The sequence below is a fragment of the Scophthalmus maximus genome, chromosome 8 (genome assembly GCF_022379125.1).
Source record: "Scophthalmus maximus strain ysfricsl-2021 chromosome 8, ASM2237912v1, whole genome shotgun sequence".
NCBI lineage: Eukaryota > Metazoa > Chordata > Actinopteri > Pleuronectiformes > Scophthalmidae > Scophthalmus > Scophthalmus maximus.
Window position 1 is genome coordinate 21,704,554 of NC_061522.1, and position 10,814 is coordinate 21,715,367.

The 10,814-nt window shown below is 38.9% G+C and overlaps 1 long non-coding RNA gene across 1 annotated transcript; it reads left to right on the forward strand.

Annotated features, from left to right (window-relative positions):
- Positions 1–780: 780 nt before the first annotated feature.
- On the forward strand, positions 781–10,476 carry LOC118313049. The gene is made up of 4 exons (XR_004794371.2): positions 781–1,149; positions 1,760–1,859; positions 9,721–9,858; positions 10,070–10,476. It is a non-coding gene; the product is annotated as an uncharacterized LOC118313049 (long non-coding RNA).
- The last annotated feature ends 338 nt before the right edge of the window (positions 10,477–10,814 follow it).

Here is a 10,814-nt window from a genome sequence, read left to right on the forward strand (position 1 = left end):
GAAAGGTCTATATTGGTCGTATATAAACAACCAAGTAGTTGGCATACATGAAAAGCTTGAGTGCTGTCTATGAAGATTGTGCAAGAGAGGCAGTTGAATTCACTGGTCATTTTAATGTTGTTAAATTGAGACAAAATTACTTCAATCGACAGTTAGCTGAAAGAGAGCAGCACAGGCATATCTCAAGGCAATGTTCAAATAGCTCAGCAGGTTTGGACATCAGTATGACTGTTTCACCTCAGGCTACAACCCACGATAAATTATCTGCTAACAATGCAATATAGTGTTGGTTTAGGCATAGGGTTTCTATACCTTAATTATTGGCAATGTGGTGACAATACCTATGAAATGTTACGCTGTGATTGGAATGGTTGCTGTTTCCTGGTGAAATTGAATATCAACAATGTTATCATGATGCATGGGTCTCGTCGAGCAGACAGAAGAAGGGCATGGCTCAGTTTCATTCCCTAGACTCATACCATTGGAGAATATCTCTTGGAGAAAAATGCTGAATTGGACTTACCCTGTTATAGAGTTACCTTCCCAGCAGACCATATTGACAATATGACATATACCATGTCCATGTTTGTTAATGAAACAATTACTGACTTCATATACCTCTCCAATACACACAAATCGCACAGACTCATCTTGTTGCATGAGATGGCTTTAGATTTTCTCATGGCTCGATATGTGTTACACTCGGGATTAATGTGTTGTGATCTCCCCTGTCAGTGCACCTCCCCCTCCTTCTCAATTCCTGCCTGCTCTCCTGCACCTCCCCCTCCTGCCGGCCACTCCCTCCTCATCAGCTCAACTCCACTCACCTGTTCACCACAGCTGCAGCGGAGCACTCATCAGTTCGGTATATATACTTCTCTCCACCATGCACTCATCGCCAGATTGTTCTTTGTCATCCGTACAAGTCTCTCCAGCATTTCCCGGACGGATTCCCCGGTATCGACCCCGCCTGTCCCCGACCTGTCTGCTCTTTCTGCCCCGGTGATCAACCCAGCCTTCCGCCCCCGACAACGGACTCTGCCTGCTTCCCCGCCTGTGGTGCCGTCCCCCTTCACAGGGCGGACACGCTCCCACGGCGTGTCCGCCCTGGGCACTCCGTGCTCTCCCACGAAGCAAGTTTGTTCCACGGTGTTTGCCTTGAACAGTCCGTTAATAAAAGTCATTACTGACTGTCTGCCTGCCTAAGTGTGCTGCATTTGGGTCCTTCCGACCCGTTACATAATGTGCTACTCTTATTCCTTTCTCTAATTCTGATAACATCACTTCTGTCATTACTGCTCTTGAAACAATTCGTGATGCTTTCAGCCTCAAGCTTTTCATGTATGCCGTGGAAGAGTTAGGAGCCAGAACAGTGCAATACCGCCAAATATAACTAATTGCAATTATTGCAATTAATTAATTTTGACTGTAGTGGACCTAACTGAACTGATTTTAGTTGATAAACATGACTGGCTGATCAATTCGGAGAGAGTGACCTCGGCTGATATGGGTTTTCTACTGAATCCAGTAAATACAAACTATATAGCGATGAATAAACTACAGCTGGACATTATAACTACAGCTGGACAGCAAACGTGAAGCTTGCTTGAAGACCACGTATACATTATAAACCAATCCATGCATGTGACAAAGACCAGCACTTTCACTGGTGGCCATCCACGCCTCACAGAGAACTATTAATACAGATTACGTCTGGGCAAATACGCTCATTTGACCAAATTTCCTTTGATTACTTCAGGTCCAAACGTTTGCCGCTTAGACGACATTTGAGCTTCAGCAAAAGGCCCAACTATGAGTGGCTTCAACATGCATCGCCTACATGACTTCGCTAAGGACTGGTGAGTAGATGAACTTGTTTGATAAACTGAGCCTTGTTCTTGCTGTATTTGTGTAACTGGGTTCTTCCCCTGTATGGTAGGTTCCTTCAGCTCTGTCAAAGTGACAACCTTCACTTACGGCTGGCTTGCCCAGCACACCAAAGTTCACTGTGGAAAAAACACCACAGCACCATGGTCCAGCTTTCAGAGATATAAGATAAATGAAGTATGGATTCTTTAAGCATGGGATAGTTGTTCAAGAGATGAATAAAGTAACCCATTCTACTCTTTTAATTAATCTGATGCTTTATTTTAGTGCAAAAGATCGAAGTTAGTTAAACATGTTGCCGTGAATGAAAGAGAGGGTTCATGAAAAATGTGGGAGACAAAACCACTGCTAAAATAATAAGTGACCTTGTTCAAGCAAAAAGCACAGTTGCTAATTCAGAGGTGGAAAAGGACTATGCTCTTATTTCTTACCATGCTATTTATAACAGGTGGATAAAAACACCAAACTCCTCTTATTAGGAGTAGGAACTCCTCTTCAAAGCAAAGGATACTGTTGCTTTTATTTATAGCTGTTCTCCAACTAATTGGGATAAGGTTTCCCTGAAAAACAAATGTCACCTTGATTTATTCAAAGAAAGGATTTGAATAAAACTTTCACAGATAAAAATATCAAATAAACAAAAGAAAGATGGACAGGACAAGAAGTCTTCAAAAAATGGTAAATAGTTTATTAAGCAGCTATTTTGATTTCTCTGTTAGCAGGGCTCTGCCAACATCCCCTTCAAGAACCAGATGGCTGTGAGACGACATTATGATCGATCAACTCGTCTTACCAATAGTTTTCTTGTTTTATTCAATTCCCCTCTCCACTCCTCTCATCCCAAAGCACTCTTATGATGATGTCCGAGTGATGTTCCTCTATCCCTGTTCGGTGTCCTCAGCAGCTGGTCTGAAATGTCACACACCCTGGTCATTTGAGAACTGACATCCCAGTCTTCAGGCCGGGGTCAGTACTTCATCCTAGAAAGGAGAGAAACACACATGCCATCTCCCCATTAGGGAGAAGATTAAGGAGAAAATCATTTGTGATACCTTGCCAAGAAATGTGATATTAACGCACAGAATTACGCAATGTGAATTACTTCATTGGTCATGAGAGGGTTTTGACTAGTTTATAGCATATTTACTGCAGATCATATATATTCAACATTGCTACTGACCTTTTAACGAGGCAGTATTGGAAGTCAATCAATCATTAAAATTTTATTTGTATAGCCCATATTCACAAATCACAATTTGCCTCATCGGGCTTAACAATCTGTACAAGGTGCGGCAACTTCTGTCCTTTACACTCTATTCTACTAGAGTGAGGAAAACTACCAGAAAAATGATCTATTAACAGAGGAAAACAATGCAGAAACCTCAGGGAAAAGCCAAAAGTGAGGGATCCCTGTCCCAGGACAGACGGAAGTGCAATAGGTGTTGCGTGTTACAGAGCACATCAACAAAATAACCACTGAGATGAGGGAGGTGCTATGGCTAAAAATAGTAGTAGTTTATGTGGGACATTGATGTGATGAAGAGGGAGGGGGTAAAATAAGCTCCATGAGTGATGTGTTTCCTGACAATCTAAGCCTATAATAGCATTACAAAGAGCTTGTCCAAGACAGACCTTAACCCAGTCCTACCTACAAGCTTCATCAAAAGGAAAGTTTTAAGCCAATTCTTGAGTATGGAGAGGGTGTGTGCCACCTGGACTGACACAGGGAGATGATTCCACAGGAGAGAAGCTTGATAGCTGAAGGCTCTGGCTCCCACCCAACATATGGAAACTTTAGGGACCATGAGTAAGTTCACAGGAGTGCAGTGCGTGGTACTATGAGCCCTCAAATGTAGGATGGTGCTTCACCATTTAGAGCTTAAATAGGTAGGGAGGACAATTTTTATTTCTATTCAAAATTTAGAAATTTAGGAAGTCAGTTTAGTGAAGCTAATACAAGGTAAATGGACTGTATTTACAGTATGTAGCACTTTTGCAGTCCTATTGACCACCAACACATCACAGTACAAGTCACACTCACCCATTCACACTCACACATTCATGCATCACTTCTCAAAGCAGCACTTTTTCGAACGCACATCATTCATACACTACTGGCAGAGCCATCAGAGGATATTTAGGGTTAAGTGTTTTGCCCAAGCACACTCTCTGCATCTTTTTGAGACAGGACAAGCCTCACTTTTGCAATGTTACATAGGTGAAAAAGGTACTCCTCAAAAAATTTTCATAAGTCTGGATCCAATATAACTCCCCATTATGGCATTTCACTGGAGGCAAGGGTGATGCCATCTAGTGTCACTATGTCATTAGAAAATGCATCTCTGAGGTGTTAAGGGCCAAGTATTAGAACTCTTTGAACAGTTTTTGTCTAGGTGTGAAAACAGCTACTAATTGGTTTCATACATAAGTATAACTGGGTAATTGGGCCAAGCACTGAACCCTGATGAACTTAGTGATCAACTTTGGTGCGCACAGATCAGTCTCATCATTCATTTGTACGAAGTGGAATTGATCTGATTAATGAGACAAACTATTTTAGGGAGGTTCTTTTAATGCCAATTAATCATTGGTCAGTGGTGTGGAAGATGAGTTAACATAATGAGCACAGAGATGACTCTGTGCTAGGATGTACTCTAAAACCTGACTGAAAGTCTTCAAATACACAATTGTTCTCAAGAAGGTCACAATGCTGATTAGTGACAACTTTCTCAAGAAGTTTACAAAGAAAGCTGAGGGGGTTTTTTTTAGGTGAGGTTTGATTATGGCTAGCTTAAAGGAATGATAATAATGATAGATTTATTGTATCTAGTAAGTAGTGTTTATTAAGGGCGAAATGTCTTTGAGCAGGTTTGTTGGGATGGGGTCTAAACGACAATTGCTGATTTAGGTTATTAGATAATTTAAGTTAGCTGATTGAGGTTTATCTGAGAGATAGATATACAACAGGATTTTCAGCTGTTTCTGAGATCCCTGTGGTTGAAGATAAGTTAGTACTAACTGAGGGCAGGAGACGATGATTTTTGTTTTGAATAGTCAAAATATTAATTGTTATTACATGTAAGTGGAATACTGGGTTCAATAGAGCTGTGACTCTGTCAGACTGGCCACAGTGCTGAAAAGAAACCTGTGGTTGTTTTTATTTTTCTCTATTTATCATGAGTAGTTTTCAGATCTGGCATTGCAGAGGACCTTCTTTTATTTTTTAAACACTTCCCAGGCTAATATTGATCCTCCACTTCCACTCTAGTTTTTCTTGAAGCTTACTTTAATTCATGCATGTTGGAATTTTACTATGGAGCTATTTTCCTATGTTTTTCAGAGAGTAAGGTTGAGTTGGTTTTCATTAATTTCTTTATAACCATTATCACCATGTCTGCATTAAATGGTACCAATATGACATTACTGTGTAAGTGGAGACTAATTTGAATAATTGTGAACTGCCTCTTATGTTTCCTTATATTTAAAGTTCCTTCTGCAGTGATGATCCATACAGTTCAGTAAGAGGCATTCCTTCTCCTTGACTCGTGTAGCCTGGTGAAATATTGTATGACGCACAGGAAACAAAACTATATTCAGGGACCTTTATTTCTGACAACTCTCAAAATGTGAGGCTAGCATTAATTTGTTTGGAGTGATTCATTTGTTTGAGTTATAACAAATTTTCCTAAACAAAAGGGTTTACAGTTTCAGATGCAAAGTATCTGATGCAAAGTATGCTAAAATATGGCTCAGTCTTCAAATGTCCTGAAGATCTCCAAAATCTTGGTTATTAATACTTAAATCTGAAGCTCATAACCAAAGCCAACACAGTGAGTGCAATCCCAGGGTAATTTAAAGTGCCTAAAAAAATTGTGAGTGAGTAAATAAACTACCGCAGAGAATTTTAGTCAGCGTATAAACTCTGCAATACAAGGAATTAGTACAACATCTCAGTACATAAACAACTGGAGTGGTTATCTCGTGCGTATTGCTCTTGGTGTGGCGTAGTCACCAAGCCAATGCAATAGTGCCTGAAGACTGTATTCTCTGGAATGACCAGCAGAGGGCGACTGCAAATAGAAGTCTATGAGAAAATTACTGGACTTTTCACTTGATTTATAAAGTCTGTAAACATTCACCTGTGGCGTTTATGGTTCAATCTCTAGTTTCAAGTCTTCTTCAATACAGCATGATGTACATTTTTTAAATTGTGGTCTCATTTAAAGTAAAGTAGATGATACTGTACTGTATACATTGAGGCATGGATACAGCATGATTGATTGCTAGTACCATCCAATTGGTGCAAGGTTGCCAGTGGAGGTCTGCGTGCAGTGGAGGAGCTCTCAGCCAGACCCACCCCCAATTCTACGTCAGGTTTCAAAAAACTAAACTCGAGGCTTAAAAACAGGAGTTTGCAAAACCAAAGTGGGTGTTCCTGTCAAACTGGGGATACTAATAGTAAAGTTATGATTATGTTTATTTATTATTATTTGATTATTATGTTATGAATGCATACATTGGAAACATTGAACATTGAAAAACTTTGTACTTAAGTACAGTTCATAAGAAAATGTAGTTGGTTAGTTTTCATCAATGGATGCAAACTGTCTGGTCCAGGAACATTTAGGATTTTTTTTTTGTTGGACACTGATTCTGTTGTTTCTTTAGTAACCCCAATAATCACTTAATTAGCTAATATTAAAAAACAACATTAATAATCACTTAAATAGCTTGGAGTTTTCATGCACTTTAAAAACATTTTCTACAAACAGATGAGGTAAGTTAGTCAGATAAGACATAAACATGTGCTTACTGCAATAAAACTCCGGGTAAAATCATAAATCAAATTACCACATATTCCTTTAAAACAATGTGTAACTTTGCCAACCATTAAAGGAAAATGACAGTTGAACTGTTTCAGTCTGACCATTTTACAATTTAAAAACACTTGTCCATTTCACATATTCATTTATGGATCTCTCTGGAAGTGATGGCCTTTCATCATGTTGTTGATGCTCAAACATGCTGCATATTGTCATTTCTGAAATTTAAGGATGTTATTTGCATATGCATGGACACACGGGAAAACTGTGAGGACAGCCGGCCCAGGGTATACAATTTATGAAAGAGCTATTATATATAATTTACTTACTTACCATCTTAACCATAGCCTTAAAACCCCTCGAAACACTGTGATACTGTAGTAACTATTAAATTATGCACTGTAGTGGCTGTAACAGTGAAGCCAATTATGCCTTGAGTGGTGAAATAGTGACTTTGATCTCACACAGTATCCCTGTGTGTCATTTAATACACTACGTAGGTAAGGTGTGTGGGACTGGTGATGGCAATGATGAGGGTTGGTATGCAGTCACAGTCTGTGCTTTGTCCAGTACTTTTCCACTGCCTCTACTGCTGTGGGTGTGTGTGTGGGTGTCTGTGTTCGCGTGCGAGTATGAGCATAAATAAGATAATATCACAAAGCAGTCCACTCCCACTAAATCTGAAGCTAAGACAGAGGTGTGGCTGAGAAAGGGTCTCCATTGGTGCTCTGAGGTGTCATGAATGCTGAACTAAATGGACTGTAAACATGGGCACATGCCAGAGCTCTGATTCATTCGTGTTGCACCATACGATACGTTGCACAGTAGCCACTTCTTTCTCTGTTTGAATTCTCACACACACCTAATTTGGGCGGTGTGTGCATTTGCATCAATGTAGGTTTCAGTGTGAGATTTCCAACAACTGCAGTGAAGATTTCACTGTTTGTATATCGCTGCACCTGTAAGTAAACAGGAGTGCAAAGTTATAAAGACAATAGACCACTCCTTCTACAGCAATGCCACTCCTCTTCTACACACAATGATAAGTAAGCATTTACACACACATTAACAGACCTAACACGAGACATGTTCTGTTAAATTCCATGGAGAACTGAAGAAGCCTTTCAGATACTGGTGAAACATTTCGAGAACCTGAAACAAGTTTTGCATTTAGTAATATCACAAACATGATGAATGAGAATCTAGGAGGATTAAATGTCATGTGGCAGATGTTTTGCCCACAACTGAGTCTGGTTCTGCCACATTTGTCAAGTGCTTGCTGATCGTGGGAACTGTTGGGTTTCTCTGTGAGATTCCAATCTAACTATGATAATGTATGTTGTGATTTGGGGCTATGAATAGAATAGAATTGAATTGAAATGCTTGTCTAAATAAATTGTTTAATAAACTGAACAAAAATATTTAACTGCATTATAAACTTAATAAATATATTTACCTCAACTAACTTTATCAAGTATCTTTTGAAGTTGGCCTCAATACATGATGTAAGGTGGCAAATCAACAAAATTTAAGTTTGAAAATTAGAATGGGGTCCACACAGCAGTTTTGCAGGTTTTTCTGCAAAGAACAGGGTTTACACAGGAGTTCTGCTGGGATTTTTGACAACATGTAATAGAGCCTATTTGTAAGATAACTTGCATTGTTGTGGACGTTGATATAGTTACGTTTACTATAATTCAGTATGTACAGTTCACATGCGTCATGATCATTTTGGTCAACAGTTATGTATTTTATTCAATGTAGGCATGTCTTTGTCTGCTAGCAATGCGCGCTATTTTCATACAATGTTTAATTTTGACCCGGTTCCGCTCTCCTTTGGCTGCATCGGTGCGCACACGCACACACACACACACACAGACGACACAGAGGCAGGTGAAGCGGCGTTAACTTGAGAGAAGTCACCTGTTCAACAAACATGTAAAAAAGCGATATTTCAAATGTTTTACACAACACTCTGGTCAAGCTAATAGGGAGTGGTTATGAAGAAACAAAAACTAAAGCTGACAGTCGGCAGTCTAACTTATAGTCTTGTAAACCTGTCTTATGTCTGACACAAACCAGCCTCCATCTCTATACCAGTGCTACCTGCAGTATGTGGACAATATCATTCTCTCGATACTTTACTAAGGAATATAATCAAATTCACTGATATTTTACATTTGTTTCCAGTGACACAGTATTGAGTTAATAGTGATGTTGCTATTGTACACTACTCTTGCTCTTCTTGATACAGTATTTAGTTGTAATGTCAGATGCATCAAGTCATGTTTTAAAAAATAAAATATGAGTTGTTGGAACTTCATGAAGCATATGATCTATATCGTTCCCAAAATCATTCTATCCATGGTTTTAATATCTGGTTATCCTGTCATATTCTCCTTTGTGTGTATCAAATTGAATGTTCACTCTTCATTTTCTAATTCCAAATGAAAAGCACAAAGTACAAGTTTGGAAACTATAGGGCAAAGCTGCACCAGGCTGGCTGTAATGAACTCTATGTAAACGGTAAAAGGAGGAGGGATGAATATGGTGATGACGGTAGGTTTTTGTTAAAAAAAACAAAGCAAGGCAAAGTCAATCATTTTCCTGATCATTCAGTTTAGTCCAGAAAACTATGATGATGATGCACTAGAAGACCAAAGATGTGTCTTGGTGGATGAGATGAAAAAGTCAAGGAAGGACATGCAACTTATCAGACAAAAGATGGACCTCACATTCTCCCTTAGGAGAAAAGAGATTGTGGAGATGGAGCTGATGGTCTTGGAAATCCAGGAGAGGTGTCTAATAGTGCTTTTCAAAGCTTATTCAGAATGGCACTGTTTGACAATGCTTTACTTTTTAATAAGGACTAATGTAGATTTGATTGTTTAACATCATTGGATTGGTGTTAAATATAAGTTAAATACGTTAAATATGTTCACAAAAATATAACGTCAAAATGACTACAAAATCAATCATGAAATGTTTTTGTGCTGCTTTTGTGCTACAGAATTGTGAGGAGTTTGACCGTTTTACCACTAAGGACCTCTTAGACAAATACTCTCCTCGACTGATAGAACCCTACTGTGCCAGGAAGGGAGCCTTTGGTCAAAACATGGAAACCCTCTTGGAAAGGCTTGATGAACAGGTTGGTTTATCTATTAAACATATTATTCCTTTATGGAATGAATATCAGCATAACCCACCGCGTTTCTTTTGTGTTTGCTGTTTAAGGTTAAAGTAAAAAAAAAAGATGTGTTCTGGTTAAACAAAGACCTTAACAACAAAAAGGTTTACGGTTTGTGACGGGCCCTGGGCCGTGTGATACTCTTTTTGGCCTGCCTCTGGTTTTCTTTCAGGTTCCTTCTGCTGGCCTGGCCCCTCCCTACTCGTTGATTGATTGAATTCACCTGCTTGGGGCCTCCTTATATTCACAGTCTCTTGCTGTGTCCCAATTCGGGGGCTGTCTCCTTCGAGGACGTAACCAACGCGGCCGATGGAGGTGATACTCCTTCGTCGGCCAGGTAGACCGCGACGGGCGAACCAAAAGGAGTCTGTTTACGGTAGATTTCCTTCTTCTTCTTCCTGTTACACTGGCGAGTGGCATTATCGCCACCAACTCATTTAATTAGGTATTACATATATCCTTGAGAGGAGAGCATGGCTAAAATACACTGGTTATTCGTTATAATATTAATTAACAACGTTTTATTAATGAATGGTTTATTTCATTTCACTTTGATGATATAATTCCATATCTAATATTTACGAACAATTTCAAGGTTCTTGTACTTTTACATTAGTATTTTCCATTTAATGCAGTTATACTTCTATTCCACTACATCCTCTGGCAAATGTACTCAGATTACAATTTTTCATACCTTCATTGTCCACTGAAAGCTTAATATGATGATTTTATAGAATATGTTGCATTGCTGTGGGATAAAGTACCAACAGAGTAGAAAGTATTTAAAATCATCTAAACTTCTAAACACTAGCACCAGTACATTGCAACATGCTCATGAATGTATAAATAAAAATAAAAAAAATAAAATATAAATATATAAATATATATATATATATATATATATATATATATATATA